This window comes from Callithrix jacchus, chromosome 21 (assembly GCF_049354715.1).
Source record: "Callithrix jacchus isolate 240 chromosome 21, calJac240_pri, whole genome shotgun sequence".
Classification (NCBI taxonomy): domain Eukaryota; kingdom Metazoa; phylum Chordata; class Mammalia; order Primates; family Cebidae; genus Callithrix; species Callithrix jacchus.
The window spans coordinates 7,536,992-7,553,819 of NC_133522.1; the positions used below are offsets into that span (position 1 = coordinate 7,536,992).

At 36.8% G+C, this 16,828-nt stretch overlaps 1 protein-coding gene across 4 annotated transcripts in view; it reads right to left on the bottom strand.

The window, feature by feature from the left end:
- The window catches only part of HTR1F (5-hydroxytryptamine receptor 1F), a 147,069-nt gene that overhangs the window by 121,815 nt on the left and 8,426 nt on the right, over positions 1 to 16,828 (bottom strand). The gene's annotated exons all lie outside the window — the stretch shown is intronic.

Genomic DNA, 16,828 nt, shown 5'->3' on the forward strand with positions numbered 1-16,828 from the left:
AACATGAGCAATAGTACTGAGGTGGCGTCTGGAAACCAACAAATGACGAGAGCTTTGCCACACAGTGACATCATCTCCGTACTCCTATCATTTGTCAACTTTAACATTTTAAATTTAAACTTTCACTATGTCACTTGGAGTAAAGGCATCTAAAAGATTTCTCACAATAGCAATAGAGTCACATTTCTGCTATGCGTATCGTTTGTAAAATTTAAGTTTGCAGTATTGCCAAAAGTGTTGGTTAGTTCATATGCAAAACAATGGCAAAATGCCAGAGCACTCATGTTATGCAACAAGTGTATATTCCTGACTGGTCCAGTTTCGAGGATTGGGAAATAATGTTTTACAAGCTAAAATGCCTACCGCTCTGTGTAGGAATCTTGCAGTGGGGATGGTGAGGACTGCTGCCTGACTTTTCTCATTGATTATCAACTTTTTATTGCTTCTGACCATGCTTATTACCATTCAGAAAGTTATTATCACTATCAAAGATGCTTGATATTGACCGTTTTTGTATGATAATGTATTGCATAGTATACAGAGCTGTACTTATCATCTTTCAAGAATTTAAAATCTAAGAGAACAATAGTGATGATTTAAAATGCATTGTCACGTGCAGTAACTGTCTCCCCCATGATAGCATTCAAGTACAGGGCTACCAAATCAGCAACGTTGATACGTTTTCCACAGAGTGATAAATATAAGAATCAATGAAGACAGGAAATCCAGCAACAATTCATTTTATTTGTGGGCTCTCTTGTGTGTGCACTCGCACATGCATGTGTGGCTACCTGAAAATTTAGTAAAACGATAAGCTCGTAACGCTCAAATTGATCTGTTTTCTATACACAATACCTTACATTTATAAATACCTTTGAAACCATTTTTCTTATTTTGATACCAAAATATTGTGACATTTTAAAGGGGGAAGGCAATAATTATTATGTACATTTTGCAGGTAAGTAAAGAAAGACGCAAAAAAGTGTAGAGACTTGACCAAGATGGTACTACTGCTAAGAAAATCAGGTAGGATTAGTTCATCGAACTTTCGTTTGCTAGTGAAACATGTATTTGCAGATTCTGTTAACCTCATTTTAGTCACTAGTCACTAGGTACAGAAGGATTAAAGGCATGTTCTTTGCTCATTCAGACTGCGGGTGGGGGAGATAATTTTTAGACATAAACTATACAAACACATAGTAAGTTCAATTACAAATTTATACAAATAAGAGCTGTAAAATCCTAGCAAATTAAATAGCAATGGGTGGATTTTATTAGAATATGATTATTAAGTACTTCTGAGTTGAGAAGATCACAACGGTAAATTAATCTGGTCCAGAGGTAAAGTTGGAAATGCACGTGGGGCCAGATTGTGGGGAATGTTTACATCAGGTTAAGAATACTTTACCTTTCAGTCTTTTACCCATTTGCTTTTGTCACTTCCTGTTGACCTCCAAGTACTAGCAAAACAAAAAACAAATTAACAAATTCTATAAAATATAGAAAGAAAGCTTAAAATGTAAAAAAAAAAAAAAAAAAAGGTAAACATTATTATAGAAACCAGCTTGAAATATTTCAAGAAAGAGTTTCTGTAAGTCATGGTCAAATGCTGCCAAGTGATAAGACAGGATGAGGGCTGAAGATTGTTTTGTGAATTTATCAGTTTGAAGGTCAATGATGATTTCAGTAAGAACGATCACAAGAGAATGATATTTCCATAGCTGCTTAACTAAGCTCCTCTTCTTGAATAGAATCATGTTTGGAAACTTAGTCCTTTCCTTAACCACATTTTCCTGTCATGTTTCAAATTTGCTCAAGTTTCACTTCTCTGCAAATACCACTGAAAAATGAATCTAAAGTAGTGCATTTCATGAGAGTAGATGGATTAACTTATTCCTCAGTGAAAACTTGGGTTTAATAATTGCCTAGATAACTTTTGTTTCATATACCAGAAAATGCAAAAGCTCCTTCACTGACATGCTGCAAAGAGGGAGGTGAGTGAAATGCTGGGGGCTGGGTGGGTCACTCTTGCTTTTAGAAGGAATGCTTTTAAGACATTACCATATGCTACATGAAGAATAAACCATTGGCATCTATAGTAATCAATAGCTTCTAATTTTGCTTTCAATGTAAAGTAGGGCAAGAATTTTAATTTGCTGATGTCAAATAACTGCAGGAACTTACACTTTCCATCTTGTTACTTCCTTTGTCAAGAACTTTTAATGTTTCTTGAGTGATAAATTGCACAACCTTAGATCATTACTGTAAACTGGTCGTCAGTTCCCTCTTCATAAAAATTGCATGATGCTTTCTTTTTAGTATCATTTGGAAATTAAATAAAAGCATAAATAAAGCAGTTAATACAGTGTATGCATCTTCAAATATGGTAATTACATAGGAGATAAAAACAAATCCATAGACTCATTTGCTAACCCAGTACCAAGCTAGTACACTTTCTGACACTACTCTAAGTTTACTTTCCATTTGGAATGTATTAAGCTACTTACCTTTTAATCAAAAAAATAATCTTTTCTATTTTTATATCAGTTCATATGTATAATTTTGATTCACCCACAATGTTCTAAATCTGATCTTCATCCATTCAAACACTGCAGACACTGTTTTTAATGTCGGGTTTTAAAACACCTCTGTTTATTAGAGCCAAAAGTTATTTTCTTTCATGAATTCCCATGACACATCATTTCTACCTTTTACAGAATTGTATTTTTGTAGCAAATACCATAGGTTGCTCCACTAAATACCCCTTTCACATTCCTTTACTTCTTTTTCCTGAACTATAGAGGCTACAAAATAATAAGTGACAAAATCGGGTCCTGAAAATTATCCATGTGTCATCACCCATAGCTTCTTAAATTTCATCAAAGATGGGAAGGAAAATGAATGTGGGTACTGAATTCCTCCGTTGGTGCCTGCATTTCTCATAACTTTTTCTCCTATGTAAGAGTAATTTTCAAGTAGCTACACAGGTATGTTATAATTCATATTCTGATCTCAATTTAGTATTTTATATTGAGTAAATACAGCTAGAAGGAAATAAGTAGTATTGAAGATGGAAGAAAAATAATAATTTCTAATCTACTTACATACCAGGTACATTCATGTTTATTCTCTCTATTGTGTCTTTTATTCATTTTAAGGTGTTTGCTAAATAGTTCCAATTTTGCAGAATTTTACAGATGAATAATTGAAGCCTGAATATTTGGAATCTAAAAAGGTTGAACTCAAAGAAACAGAGTAGAATTGTGGGTACCCAGGGAATAAGAATGATACTTGGTCATAGATCACAAAGTCTGAGTTAGGGAGAATAAGTCCAGAAGCTCTATTGTATAGCATGGTGGCAATAGTTAATAACAATGTATTCTATCCTGGAAAATTGCTCGGAGAGATTTAAGAGTTCTTAACATAAATGAATAATACATATATGAGGTAATTCATATGTTAATTAGCTTGATATAGCCATTCCATAATATATATGAAATATATACATATTTCGTGTTGTACACCATAAATATATACAATTTTCATCCATTAAATAAATCAATAAATTACGACAGATAAAGTAGGTAATTTTGTTAAAATCACAGACTAAGTTATGATGCTGGAATTCAAGTCCATGAGTTTTTGACTGTATGGTCTCAATCATTTTTAATTGTACCACATTAGCTCATTCCTTACTTTAAATGTGAAAGTGCGTTCCACCAGGCACAAGACACCCTTTACCTTTACCAATTAACTCTTACAAATTAAATTACCAATTAAATCTTAAAATCTCCACTTTTTCAAATGCTATGAGATTATTCCAATGGTTTGCTGGTGTACAAGTGTTTTCAAACTGCTATAAAGAACTTCACAAGGCTGGGTAATGTGTAAAAAAAGAAAAATTAAAAAAGGAAAAAAGAGGTTTAGTTGATTCACCACTTCACATGGCTGGGAAGGACTCAGGAAACTGACAATCATGGCAGAAGGGGAAGCAGGCATGTCTTATCTGGTGGTAGGTGAGACAGCATGTGAAAGAGGAACTTCATAAACCGTCATCTCTGATGAGAACTATCATGAGAACAGCATGGGGAACCACCTCCAGAATCCAATCACCTCCCTCTCTCAATATGTGAGTATTACAGGTTCCTCTCTTGACATGTGGGGAATACAATTTGAGATGAGATTTGGGTGGGGACACAGAGCCAAACAATATCATTCTGCCCCTGGTCCTTCCCAAATCTCCTGTCTTCACATTTCAAAACCAATCATGTCTTTCCAACAGTCCTCCAAAGTCTTAACTCATTTCAGCATTAACTCAGAAGTCAATAGTCCAAAGTCTCATCTGAGACAAGGCAAGTCCCTTCCACCTATGAACCTGTAAAATCAAAAGCAACTTAGTTACTTTCAAGACATAATGGGATACAGGCATTGTATAAATGCTCCCATTCCAAATGGTAGAAATTGTCCAAAACAAAGGGGCTACAGGCCACATGAACGTTTTAAATCCACTGGGGCAGTCATTAACTCTTAAAGCTCTAAAATAGTGTCCTTTGACTCCGAGTCTCACATCCAGGGCATGCTGATGCAAGGGATGGGCTTCCACTGCCTAAGGCAGCTCCTTCACAGGCTGATGTTGAGCGCCTGGCCTGTGACTTTTCCAGGAACACAGCACAAGCTGCTAGTGGGTCTACCATTTGGGGATCTGGAGGATGGTGGCCCTCTTCTTACAGCTCTACTAAGCAGTGACCAGTGGGGACTCTGTGTTGGGGCTCTGACCCCACATTTCCCTTCCACATTGCCCTAGCAAAGATTCACCATGAAGGCCCTATCCCTGCAGTAGACTTTTGCCTGGACAATCAAGCATTGCTATAAATCCTCTGAAATGTAGGTGAAGGTTCCCAAACCACAATTCTTGACTTCTGTGCACCTGCAGACCCAACACCATGTAGAAGCCACCAAACCTGGGGCTTTCACCCTCTGAAGCAACTGCCTGAGCTGTATCTTGGTCCCTCTTAGCCACAGTTGGAGCTGGAGCGTCTAGGACACAGGGAACCAAGTCCTGAGACTGAACAGAACAGAGTGGTCTTGGGCTGGGCCCAGGAAACCATTTTTCCCTCCTAGGTCTCTGGGCCTGGGATTCTAGGGGCTGCCACCAAGATCTCTGACATGCCCTGGAGACATTTTCCCCATTGTCTTGGTGATTAACATTCAGCTTCTCATTACTTATGCAAATTTTGGCAGCAGATTGAGTTTCTCCTCAGAATATGTTTTTTTTCTTTTCTATTGCATCATAAGGCTGCATATCTTCCAAACTTTTATGCTCTGCTTTCCTTTTAAATATAAATTCCAATTTCAGATCATCTCTCTCAATTTCAAAGTTTCACAGATCCCTAGGGCAGGGGCAAAATGCTACCCGTCTCTTTGCGAAAGCATGGCAAGAGTGACCTTTGCTCCACTTCCCAAGAAGTTCCTCATCTCCATCTGAGACCACTTCAGCCTGGGCTTCATTGTCCATATGATTATCAGCATTTTGGTCAAAACCATTCAGTAAGTCCTAGGAAGTTCCAAATTTTCCCACATCTTCCTGTCTTCTGAGCCCTCCAAACTGTACCAACATCTGACCATTACCCAGATCCAAAGTTGCTTCTACATTTTCCGTATCTTTATGGCAGTTCCCCACTGTTTGTACTAATTAATTGTATTAGTCCATTTCATATTGCTATAAAGGATTACCCAAGACTGAATAATTTATAGAGAAAATAGGTTTAATTGATTCACAGTTCTACATGGTTGGAGAGGCCTCAGGAAACTTAAAATCATGGCAAAAGGGGAAGCAGGCATGTCTTACATGGTGGCAGGTGAGAGTGCATTTGAAAGACAAACTATCAAACACTTATAAAACCACCATATCTCATCAGAACTCACTCACTATCAGGAGAATAACATGGGTGAAACTACTCCTATGATCCAAACACCTCCCTCCCTCCCTTGACACATGAGGATTACAATTCAAGATGAGATTTGGGTAGGGGCACAGAGCCAAACCATATCATTTGGAAATGACTTTCACTGGCTCATGGGAATCACTGGGCACATTTCTTCCTGACTCTGTGTTCAGTGACTTCATGCTGATAGCTTGAAATTGATCATGTTGGGAATATTTACACTATGGAAATTGGCAAACTTCACAAATGAGGGCTTTTCCTCTTTCTACCCTAGCTGCTTTTTTAAACATTTACCAGAAGACCACTAGTCAAAACACTTTTATTTGGAATTTTCAAAAACATCTTTTCATAATTTTAACTATAATCCTTTTCTTTTGGTGTTATATACATTTCAGGGCTGTTTCATTTGTTGACATTTGAAATATCGTTGTCATGTCCTTTATGTTTCAAAGATGTCTCACTATTAAAAAAATATTAATTTCAATTTTTCCCTATTTACTTCTAGATCTTCTTTGCTCATTTTTAAAATTTCAATTTCAATGTGCAATCTTGCCAAGAACTATCACATTGAAGTAATTTGAGTGTTTGATGCTTTTTTTTTTTCAATAGAATCCCACTGAATGACCTGGAAATAAATAAACTGCAAGGGCAGATCTATGGTGAATCATTCAGAGAAACCAGTGAGCCAAAGTACTGGATAATCTCTAACTTTGCCGCTATGGTTCATATATAATTTTAATTATTTCCTATATGAAAATACATAAGTATTTTCATCTTACATAAGTAAGATGAAACAAGGAGCCTTTCTGAACTAAGGGAAGAAATAAATTAATAAATTATCTGAAATCAGGATCATTTACTATACCTACTGCATGACCTATTGGTACATAAAAACAAAGACAAGTTATCTGGGGAAGAACAAGAGAAAGTTTTAATATTCTAAGCTTGTAAGAGCTGATAGAAGGTCTATCTCAGATGAGTTCAAGGTCAAGGTATACACATACTGGTCAAATGCTTCTTAAAATTAACTCCTGTGCAACGTAACTGTGCTTTCTTCTTCACATGATATGTAAACTGTGTCAAAAGCCACAAGTTGGGGAACATACATATTTTCAAGATTGCATGTAGTTCCTCACCTACCTGAGTTCATATCGAAATAATTTATAAACCAGTAAAAGAAGAAGCAACTATTGACTAGTGATACTGACATCTTCCTGGCCAAAGTTGCAGGTATTTCCATTGAAATAGTGTGTGATTTCATTTGATGGAAGCCACAGAGGATGCAAATGTAACAATATTAAATTTTACCTCCTTAAAAAGCGCTATCTATCTAGATGGTAAATAAAGGTAATGCTGGCTGATTCAGTCTGCCACACCCTGAGTGAATGGGTCAAAGAATGACATCAGAAGAAAGTATGGGAGAAAATGGAAGTCATTTCTAGGCATACCATCTGCTTAGAACACTGGGGAAAATGCTAACATTCAGAAATGTGTGATTTGGCCAACCATAAAACCAGGCACTGCTAAAGTTTATTATAGTAAATTTACCAACAGCAAAAAGAATGAATAATGACATTTCTGATGAAAGAAGTTTCTTTTGGGACTATTTGTTCCCTCCACTTCCTTTCAGGCTTTAGGATCTAGAAATGATAAGGAAAATCAAAGCATGACCTATATCAGTTTCTAGCAGAATCCATATATACTCTATCTGACTATGTTTAAATTGAATAAACATGCATTTTCTCCAAGAGAAGAAGGAAATCAAGAAATTATTCATCAATAAAAAAAGACAATGACAAAATAGAAAGGAATGACAAAAGGAAAAATAAAACACTGAAATTTGTTTGATCAGGTAAAAAGGAACCTGATACTTATGGCAATTAATTAAAAAGTAAGGTGAGTTCATCTACTGAAATGGAAAAAACCAGATATGTATCCAGATAAAAAATATTTAATAATATTTTGCTTTAAGAAAAATTCAGTGAAATGACTCAGGCCTACAAACATTATGCAAACCTAAAGAAAAGAAAAATAATAAAGCTCATGCTAGAAAATAGGAATTTAATAAAGTAAATTTCACACAGAAAGATTGGACAGTCATATATTTTTAAGTTCCCCCAAATCAAGCACCATAATATGCAAATAATCATAAGATGGTAAGTCCAATGGAAGATAGTCAAATACAATTATAGAGGGAGACTTTAGTGCATCTCTAGCAATATATACAATAAGAAAAAAAATATGGAATGCTGAATATAATGCTGTATTATTAGTGTGGTATCTGGTATGTAATCTGCTGTTTGTCAAATGTACAGCAGAACTTATCATAAAGTAAATATATGTAACTCAATAAAGAAAAGCTTAGTCAAGCATATCAATTAGAAATCATGCCACCTACATTTTCTAGCCAAAATGTAATATTAAAACTAAGTATCAATGGAAAATATTTAAACACAAAAACTCCATATAGTCATGTTTGAAATAGTTTCTTAAAAATTACTTCTTGAGTTGAAGAAGGACCCTTAATTGAATGATATACTATTTAGTTTGCACAATTGAGTGATTTATAATAATTCTAATGAACTATCTTTAGAAATATAATTTTATGCTATTACTTAGTACATGAAGCAGAAAAATATTACTGAGGTAAAATTTTTAGATTCAAAATATTGTCTACTATTTTTAACCCTATCATCCATGTGATAATATATTGGCTATTTTAAATAGCCAAGAGAATCAAATACTAATCTAATCATATTAATAAGAGTTAAGCACATTAAATAGATTACAGGTAAATAAATAAAAATATGTGACTTTTCTGCAAACCAAACAAAATAAAAAAAAAATGGGATAATATGTTAGGACCCAAAACAAGTCTCAACAAACATTTAAAAATAGAAATCATATAAAATATTTTAGTTTTACAATAAAACTAAAAAACAGTCAAAAGAGAAACTGTGTAAACTCTACCAATACATGGAAATTAAACAACATGCTCCTGAACAACCACTGGGTCAAGGAAGAAATTAAGGAGGAAATTAAAAAATTATTGAAACAAACAAAAATCCAAACACAACATATCAAAATTTACGGGGTATAGCAAAAGCAGTGCTAAGAAGAAAACTGATAGCAATAAATGCCCACATAAAAAAGTGGAAAGATTTCAAATAGACAACTTAAAAATGCACTTTAAGGAACTAGAAATGTAAGAATAAAAAAATCCCAAATAAGTAGAAAGAAAGAAATAATAAAGATCAGAGCAGAACTAAATAGAGGCAAATAAAAAAATGTAAAGGATCCATGAAATGAAAAGTTTGTGTTTTGAAAAGATAATCACACTCAATAAACCACTTAATGGATTAACCAAGAAATAAAAGAAGGAAGGCCCAAGCAAAATCAGATATAAAAAAATACACAACCAATATCACAGAAATACAAAGGATCATCAGACATTATTATGAATAACTATACATTAAAAAATTAGAAAAGCTTGAGGAAATGGATAAATTCCTGGGCTCATACAACAGACCAAGACCGAATCAGGAAGAAATGGAAAATCTGGGTAGGTGGATCCAAGATGACCAAATAGGAACAGCTCTGGAGTGCAGTTCCCAGTGGGAACAATGCAGAGGGTGAGTGATCACTGCATTTTCAAAGTATTACTGCCCACAGACCAGGAGCTTCTTCGGCTGAAAAGTGCCATGAGTTTCCAGCATGCTCTTTCAGCTGCCGCAGGTCTCCACACAAAAACTCATACATATCTGAGTGGCCATTTCAAGTGGTGCCTGCAACACCTGGGAGACAGAGCCATCCATTCAACTGAAAAAAGGGGGCTGAAACAGGGAGCCAGGTGATCAGGCTTGGTGGGTCCCACCCCCATGAAACTCAGCAATCTAAAACACTCTGAATTGAGAGTTTCACAGCAAATGCAGCTGGACCTGGGACAGTCCACCTCTGTGGGGAAAAGGGAATCTGCCATCACTGAGGCAGCCTACCACTACCAAGGCAGTCTGCCATTACTGAGGTAGTCCACCATTACTGAGGCAGACCACTATTACTGAGGTAGTTGTAACTATACCCCTATAAACAAAATTGCAAGGAAGTTCACACAGCAGCTGGGCAGAGCCCATGGCAGCTCAGCAATGCCTCTGCTGGCAGACTGTGACAAGGCTACCACCTTTCTGGGCAGGGAATCTCTGAAAAATGGCAGCAGCATGTCAGGAACTTATAAATAAAGCCCCACCTTCCCAGGACAGAGCACCTGGGAAAATAGGTGGTTATGAGTTCCACTGCAGCAGACTTAAACATACCTGCCCAGCAGCTCTGAATGGAACAACGGAGCTCACAGCTCAGCACTTGAGCTCCTATAAGGGACAGACTGTCTCCTCAAGCAGCTCCCCGACCCCCATATATCCAAAGAGACACCTTGTAAAGGAGAGCTCAGGCTGACATCTGGCAAGTATCCTGCTGGGACAAACGTAACAGAAGAAGAAACTGGCAGCAACGCTTACTGTTCTGCAGCCACAGCAGGTGATCCCCAGGCAAGCAGGGTCTGGAGTGGACCTCCAGCAGTCCTGCAGCAGAGGAGCCTGACTATTAGAAGGAAAACTAAAAAAAAAGAAAGAAATAACTTAATCATCCACAAAAAGGATGTTCACTCAGAGACCCCAACCAAGGTCACCAATTACAAAGACCACAGGTAGATAAATCCACAAAGATGGAAAGAAACCAGCACAAAAAGGACAAAAACACCCAAAACAAGAATGCTTCTCCTCCTCCAAGGGATCATAAATCCTCACCAGCAAGGGAACAAAGTTGGTTGGAGAATGAGTCTGATGAATTGACAGAAACAGGCTTCAGAAGGTAGGTAATAACAAGCTTCTTTGAGCTAAAAGAACATGTTCTAACCCAATGCAAAGAAACTAAGAATGTTGAAAAAAGGTTTGATGAAATGCTAACAAGAATAAACAGCTTAGAAAAGAATATAAATGACTTGATGGAGCTGAAAAACAAAACATGAGAACTTTGTGAAGTTACAATAGCGAAATCGACCAAGCAGAAGAAAGGATATCAGAGGTTGAAGATCAACTAATGAAATAAATTGAGAAGGCAAGATTAGAGAAAAAGTGAAAAGAAGTGAAGAAAGCCTCCAAGAAATATGGTATTATGTGAAAAGACCTAATCTACATTTGATAGGTGTACTTGAATGTGAAGGAGAGAATGAATCCAAGCTGGTTATTATCTAGGTTATTATCTTCAGGTTATTATCTAGGAAAACTTCCCCAACCTAGCAAGGCAGGCCAATATTCAAGTCCAGGAAAAACAGAGAACACCACAAAGATATTCAAAGAAGAGCAACCACAAGGCACATAAGCATCAGATTCACCAAGGTTGAAATAAAGGAAAAATGCTAAGAGTAGCCAGAGAGAAAGGTTGGGTTACCCACAAAGGGAAGCCCATCAGACTCACAGTGGATCTCTTGGCAGAAGCCCTACAAGCCAGAAGAGAGTGGGGCCCAATATTCAACATCCTTAAAGAAAAGAACTTTCAAAATAGGATTTCATATCCAGCCAAACTAAGTTTCAAAAGTGAAGGAGAAATAAAATCCTTTATGAACAAGCAATTACTCAGAGATTTCATCACCACCAGACCTGCTTTATAAGAGCTCCTGAAAGAAGCACTAAACACAGAAAAGAACAACCAATACCAGCTACTTCGAAAATGTTCAGAATAGTAAAGAGCATTAACATAATGAAGAAACTGCATCAACTAATGTGCAAAACAACCAGCTGGCATGAAAATTGTAGGATCAAAATCACACATAACAATATTAACCATAAATGTAAATGGGCTAAATGCCTCAATCAAAAGACACAGACTGGCAAACTGGATAGGAAGTCAAGACCCATCAGTGTGCTGTATCCAGGAAACCCAGCTCACATACAAGGACACACATAGGCTCAAAATAAAGAGATGAAGGAAGATTTGCCAAGCAAATAGAGAGCAAAAAGAAGCAGGAGTTGCAATCCTAGTCTCTGATAAAATAGACTTTAAACCAACAAAGATCAAAAGAGACAAAGAAGGGCATTACATAGTGGTAAAAGGATCAATGCAACAAGAAGAGCTAATGATTCTAAACACACACAACCAATACAGGAATACCCAGATACATAAAACAAGTTCTTAATGACCTACAAAGAGACCTAGACTCCCACACAATAATAGTGGGAGACTTTAATACTGCACTGTCCATATTAGACAGATCAATGAGACAGAAAATTAAGGATATCCAGGGCTTGAACTCAGACTTGGACCAAGCAAACCTAATAGATATTTACAGAACTCTCCACCCCAAAGTCACAGAATATACCTTCTTCTCAGCACCACATCACACTTACTCTAAAATCGACCACATGATTGGAAGTAAATTACTCCTCAGCAAATGCAAAATGGAAATCATAGCAAACAGTCTCTCAGACCACAGTGCAATCAAATTAGAAGTCAGGATTAAGAAACTAACTCAGAACCGCACAACTTCATGGAAACTGAACAACTGGCTCTTGAATGTTGACTGGATAAACAATGAAATGAAGGCAGAAATAAAGATGTTCTTGGAAACCAACGAGAATGAAGACACAATGTACCACCATCTGAGGGACACATTTAAAGCAGTGTCGAGGGGGAAATTTATAGCAATAAATGACCACATGAGAAGCAAGGGAAGATGTAAAATCAACACCCTATCATCAAAATTGAAAGAGCTAGAGGACCAAGATAAAAACAAAAAACAACAAAAAAACTCAAGCTAGCAGAAGACAAGAAATAATTAAGATCAGAGCAGAACTGAAGGCGATAGAGACACAAAAAGCCCATCCAAAAATCAATAAATCCAGGAGCTGGATTCTTGAAAAGATCAACAAAATAGACAGACTGCTAGCTAGATTAATAAAAAAGAAGAGAGAGAAGAATCAAATAGATGCAATAAAAAACGATAAAGGGGATATCACTACCGATTCCACAGAAATACAACCCATAATCAGAGATTACTACAAACAACTCTATGCATACAAAGCAGTAAACCTGGAAGAAATGGGTAAATTCATGGACACTTGCACCCTTCCAAGCCTAAACCAGGAAGAAGTTGAAGCCCTGAACAGACCAATAACAAAGGCTGAAGAAGAGTCAGCAATTAATAGCCTACCAACCAAAAAAAGCCCAGGTCCGGATGGGTTCACAGTCAAATCCTACCAGACATACAAGAGGAGTTGGTACCACTCCTTCTGAAACTATTACAAACCATCCAAAAAGAGGAAATCCTTCCCAAATCGTTTTATGAGACCAACATCATCCTGATACCAAAATCCTGCAGAGACCGAACAAAAAAAGAAAACTTCAGGCCAATATCCATGATGAACATAGATATAAAAATCTTCAATAAAATACTGGCAAACTGATTGCAACAGCACATAAAAAAGCTTATCCACCATGATCAAGTAGGTTTCATTACAGGGGCAAGGCTGGTTCAACATAGGCAAATCTATGAACGTAATTCACCATATAAACAGAACCAAAGACAAAAACCACATGATTACCTCAGTAGATGCAGTAAAAGCCTTCAACAAAATTCAACAGCCCTTTATGCTAAAAACCCTCAATAAACTCGGTATTGATAGAACGTATCTCAAAATAATAAAAGTTATTTATGACAAACTCACAGCCAATATCATACTGAATGGGCAAAAACTGGAAGCATCCCCTTTGAAATCTGGCACTAGACAAGGATTCCCTCTCTCACCATTCTTATTCAGTATAGTATTGGAAGTTCTAGCCAGCGCAATCAGGCAAGAAAAAGAAATAAAGCGTATTCAAATAGGAAAGGAGGAAGCTAAATTATCTCTATTTGCAGACGATGTGATTGAAGACCCCATTGTCTCAGCTCAAAATCTCCTTTAACTGATAAGCAACTTCAGTAAAGTCTCAGGATACAAAATCAACATGCAGAAATCATAAGCATTCCTATACACCAATAACAGACTTAAAGGGAGCCAAATCAAGAATGAACTACCATTCACAATTGGTACAAAGAGAATAAAATACCTTGGAATACAACTCACAAGGAACGTAAGGGACCTCTTCAAGGAGAACTATAAACCACTGCTCAAGGAAATAAGAGAGGACAAAACAGATGGAAAAACATTCCATGCTCATGGTTAGGAAGAATCAATATTGTGAAAATGGCCATACTGCCCAAAGTAATTTATAGATTCAATGCTATCCCCATCAAGCTGCCTATGACCTTCTTCAGAGAACTGCAAAAAACCACCTTAAACTTCATATGGCACCAAAAGAAAGCCTGTATAGCCAAGACAATCCTAAGCAAAAATAACCAAGCTGGAGGCATCATGCTTCCTGACTTCAAACTATATTACAAGGCTACAGTAATCAAAACAGCATGGTACTGGCACCAAAACAGAGATATAGACCAACAGAACAGAACAGAGGCCTTGGAGGCAATGCCACACATCTACAACCATCTGATCTTTGACAAACCTGACAAAAATAAGCAATGGAGAAAAGATTCCCTGTTTACTATATGGTGTTGGTAAAACTGGCTAGCAATGTGCAGAAAGCAGAAACTGGAACCCTTCCTGACACCTTACACTTAAAATAACTTTAGATGTTTGTATCCTGGGCAGAAACATTCCTTCTACTTCTCATTTTGTAAGATCTGATCTCACTTTGGTATACTTTAGAATTTATTCACTCAGAAAGCATTTACCTCCTTACTGTAACAGGAATTGTACATATTTTGTATCTTATGTCAAATTAGACATTTCTCTTGAGTAATGTTCCAATATCCAATATACATCACTAATTTTACTGTAACTATTCTGAATATCACTGCAGAAGTCAAATTGTCTACTTACAATTCGCAATAGTATAATGTTTTCATATACTTTTTGAAAGAGCCTCAATCTGGACAGATTTTCCCCCTTAGATCCTGAAGGCAGCAATGTTGTTCAATAGAATGTTGCACCTGCTTTTAGTGAGAGGGTAAATTTGGGAGAATATATGTAGACAGGAAGTTTGCCTGGAATTGAGCTAAATCTACGTAAACTTCTTTAAGATGAAAATAAAGTTTTTCAGGATTTTAATTCATACACTTGAAGACCCTTTCCAGGATTATTACTAAGATGGAATGAATACTATTTGATCTCTTCTGATATCTTCTAAAATTGATGGTGGTTGAGTGAATTTAATCAGGAGAGGGAGGGGTAAGAAAGATGCACAGATGAATTTGAGAGAAAATGATTCTTGGAGTATTTGAAATCCAGGTTCCTTTTCTCAAAATAGAAAGGCTCCAAATCATACAATCTAGACTTCATTTACAAAAGGTAAGAATAGAGAGCTCCACTGTTTTTATTTCAAACAGAATTATTAAGATTGAAGGGTCCTCCTTGGCTTGTCAAGCAGCTGCCAAGATTCCAAAGAACCTTTAAAAAAGGTTTGAATTATTAGTGCTGTGTTGCGGTAGCTGCACTGGATAAGATGTAAGCAGAATATGGCAATGGGCAGTTTCCAAATCTGCAACTTATTATTTCAAACATTATTTAATAAAAACGCATGAAAATATGCAACTAACCTCCAAACTTTTACGTGTACCACAAAATGGAGCTACTCTTCCTTGTAAGCATGTGGCAAATTAGTCTTTTTCTGATGTTATTTAGCTATTAATACGCTGGTCAGGAATTTTGCTTCCTATGATAATTAGAAAACAAGATAAAACCAGGAGCGGTGGCTCATGCATGTAATCCCTGAAGTTTGGGGGCAGAGGCATGAGGATTGCTTGAAGCCAGTAATTTAAGACTAGCCTAGGCAACATAGTGAGACACTATCTCCACAAAAACAAAACAAAACAAACAGAAACGTTAGCCTCATATGGTGGAGCACATCTCTAGTTCTAGCCGCTTGGAAGGCTGGGGTGGTAAGATCACTTGGGACAAAAATTTCAAGGCTACAATGAGCTGTGATCATTCTACTACTGCATATAGCCTGGATTACAAAACAAAACCCTTCTTAAAAAAAAAAAGAGAATCAAAAAAAGAGGAAAAGAAGGAAGGAAGGAAGGCAAGAGAGAGAGAGAGAGAGAAAGAAAGAAAAAGGAAATAAAGCCATGCTTTATATATTTTTCTAAATATCACAAATGCCTTAAAAGCAAAATATGAAGGGATCAAACTGTGATTATAAAGTAAGTGCTTTTCATACCTAGGTATTTGCACATAATTTTGACGATTTTAATGTAGATACGGCTTTTTACTTATATAAAATATCTATCTCTAATGCGAAATAAAAATGTCTTGGGCCCCCAAAATCACTAAGGAAAACTTAAGCTGCAAACTGCTGAGGGCAAAGCTTCCTCCCATTCTAATCACAGTTACCCCTCTGCTTCCTGAGGTAGACTTTTTTGGAAAGGCCACTCAGAAACTCAAAATAATGCAACTGTTAGTGTCTCACCTATCTGTGATCTGAAGCTCCCTTCCCAGGAGTCTTCCTGCTCTTGCCTCAAGATGTCCCGCCTTTCCAGATGGAACCAGTGTACTTCTTACACATAGTGATTGATGTCTCATGTCTCCTTAACATGTATAAAACCAAGCTGTACCCCGACCAGCTCGGATGCAATCAGGACTTCCAGAGGCTATGGTCACTGGTGCAGCCTCAACCTTGGCAAAATCCGCTTTAGAAATTAACTGAGATCTGTTTCAGATTTTCTGGGTTCACACAAACGAGACTTTACTCCACTGATTTTCACTGTAAGTGTGCTAATTCACTGATAGACTATAAGCTATAAGATGAGGAAATGATCCAAAAGGAAAGATTTAAGC